The sequence below is a fragment of the Chionomys nivalis genome, chromosome 11, assembly GCF_950005125.1.
Source record: "Chionomys nivalis chromosome 11, mChiNiv1.1, whole genome shotgun sequence".
In the NCBI taxonomy this organism is placed as follows: domain Eukaryota; kingdom Metazoa; phylum Chordata; class Mammalia; order Rodentia; family Cricetidae; genus Chionomys; species Chionomys nivalis.
The window spans coordinates 18,553,842-18,556,926 of record NC_080096.1 but is presented as its reverse complement, the minus strand read 5'-3'; positions in this window follow the sequence as shown (position 1 = coordinate 18,556,926).

The window sequence follows — 3,085 nt, the reverse complement described above, 5'->3', positions numbered from 1 at the left end:
TCGACGTGGCGCTGGAAGAACACGTCACCGCTTCGCGCGAGGACACACCTCCTCCGCCCCCGGTGGGCGGGGCCACGCTTTGCGCCTGCGGACTGGGAGGCGGAGGGATGGGAGCTCGGGAGAGTCGACCGGTGGTGCACGCTCCCGCGGGGGCGTGGAAACAGCGGGCTGGGAAGCCGAAGTCACGTGATCTGGCGAGTTAGCGTCCCGCCAGGACGTCTGCGGGCATCCAGAGACCAGCCCACGAAACGTGCGCGGCGGCTTCGGGTGCTGGGGCAATTAGCTGCGGGAAGGGGGCGGCTGCACCTCAGAAACGAGTTTCTCTGTGAACGACCACAGTGCTTTTGGTTGAGCCGCTAACATTGTACTGTCAGCAATCTTCCTGCCTCAGTCTCCAGCTACAGGGATTATGGACATAAACCGTGCAGGGCTGAAGTGGGCTTCTTTTAAAACTGTGCTACAAGCCGGGCGGTGGTGGCGCACGCCTTTAATCCCAGCACTTGGGAGGCAGAGGCAGGTGGATCTCTGTGAGTTCGAGACCAGCCTGGTCTACAAGAGCTAGTTCCGGGACAAGCTCCAAAACCACAGAGAAACCCTGTCTCGAAAAACCAAAAAAAAAAAAAAAAAAAACAACAACAAAAAAAAACAAAACAAAAAAAAAAACTATGCTACAGTTTCATCCTAACATTGTACTATTAGTGGAAAATGGTGGCGCCCTGTCACTTAGAACTCAGGAGGCTGAGGCCAGGATTATTAGCTCAAGGTCTTCTCTACTACAGGTCAGCTTCATCTATACAGAACACTGTCTTTTTATTAGTATTAACGTAGTTCTGCTTATCACCTTTTAGTGTTATTAGTTGATCAGAAAGAGGTTTCTTGCTCTGGTCACTGGGCTGATTTAAGACATGCAGAGTTTTGTAATTTACAGATTCCCAAGATCCACATTAACTGATTTACTTTACTGAGATTTACTTTACGATAACTGGCTGTTGTGCTGGGGAATATAGCATAGATGGTGTTTGCCTAGTTTACCAGTCCTGGGTTCAACATCGAGCCCAGCATAAAACAGCATGGTGGCAGTGGGCAGCAGGAAAATTAGCAGTATAGGTGACCTAGACTTTGAGGCTAGCATGGGCTTCCTTAGGAAACCCAGCCTCAAAACTAAAGAAAAATAGAAACTGAAAGACCATAGTCAAGTGAAGGGATCAAAAGCATGGCCTGTATACCAAATCATGCAAGACCTGTGGATACGGAACATAACAAAATTGGGGCTATCGTGGGCTTCAGGAGACATCTCAAAAGTATTACCTATTGCCTGATGATACAGATTTGGAAGAGGTTGTTAGTTCTGTTTTCTCAAAGGTTAAAACACAAAACTTCGAAAAAAAACTCCCTGAACTTTGGATATCTGATGCAACTAGCATTTGTTTCAAGCGGTACTCCCATCCGTCATGGAACTTTAGGTCCCAGCGAACCTTCTTACCTCACTTGCCCTGCAGTCTCACCGACATCGGGCAAGGAAGCAATACCGCCTTTCAATCCTACCTGATGAAAACGCAGTTTTCACGGAGCTGGGATTAAACAAAGCTGTAGCGATGAATAACCCATTCACCAGGTCTTATGCTTCCATTCTCTCCCCTTTGTGAGCCGTGAAGTCTCTGCTAATAACACGGGTGTTTCAGGAAGCCCGCTAGCTCACTGAAGGCCAGTAGTTAGCGTTGCTAGGTTTAACTTTTGGTACAATTAGTTAAAGGGTCACAACCCCCCTGCTCTGCTAACAGGGCGAGGATTTATTTAATCCACTTTCTGTTAATACTTAGGTTTCCCTCTGGTCAGTTCTTTTCTCTCCCTCTTCCTGTTAAAATCTTCCTCTCCTTTGGAAAACATTTAAGCGTTCATTAGAAAGCTAGCAAACTGTATCTCAAAATATTGGTTTACAGTCCGTGAATTGCCTTTGGCCTCAATTTCCCCAGTTCTGTATGGTATTTTCCTTTTTGGGGTGTTGCAAGGGGTTAATTAGGATTTGTAAAGGGCTTTGAGGAGTAAAGGACAAAGTATTATTAGGGTCTCATGCCCTGAGCCCTGGCCCGGTCCTTTCATCCCAGCCAGCAGCACAGGCATCCCCATTCTTATGCATGCCAGGCCTCTAATCCCCTCTTGAATGTGGCAGCTTCCAAGGAAGGGACAAGAGGCCTTAACTAGAAACAAAAATCCAGTGTAATGAGGTGCTATAAGGGCTGAACTTTCAAGATTCATCCCTAACAAAGTGGGAAGGGGGAACCTTAATGGTTCTGTGCCTTCCTATCCAAGGTGGGGATTATGCGGAGAGAAATGCATCCTAAATATCTGATGAGAACAGTTGAGTACCAATAAGTCTTTATTTTCCCAAGGAAGAAGGGAAGGGAAAGTCAGCACGTGTTACAAAATGATTATACGATAGGAATATAAGTACCCGGGTACAGTAAAAGTCAACCGTGAAATAAACACCCCCGTGGTGGGGCCACCAAAGCCCAAGGGGGCTCAGTCTCCTGCAGTTCAGGACAGAGAAGGGATCAGGGAAAGGACAGACAAGTACACACTTTCCCCACCCCTCCTTGAATTTCCCATAAATTCAAGATTTCTCACAAAGCTTTGGTTTCTAGCAGTAAACATGGAGTTACATTCGTACGTCTCCTAGTAACAATCTTGTGGCCACTTTGACATAAGTTTCTTGCACCTGCATTAAGTTCCTGAGTGACTTATACATTCATTTTCCCTTTTCTGGTCTTTAGATGGAAGGCCCCACAATTGCTTCTCTCATAGACTAGGTCGGTTTGATTCATCCAAAGGCGAATCGCACCAAGAAATGGTCTTGCCAAGGAGAAGTGGCTCACCTGCAATGCCTGCGTTGAGGAGGCTAAGGCAGGAGGACAGCCAAGAATCTGAGGTTAACCTGGGCTACAGAGAGACCCTGTCTCAAAATAAACAACCAAGATTCTTGACTGAGTTTGGGAACAAGGGGTAAGTGAGGTTCGTGGCTTCCTCAGAATTCTTACATGGGTCTTTCAAGAGTTGTACAGACTTCAAGAAATAAATGTGTCTAAGT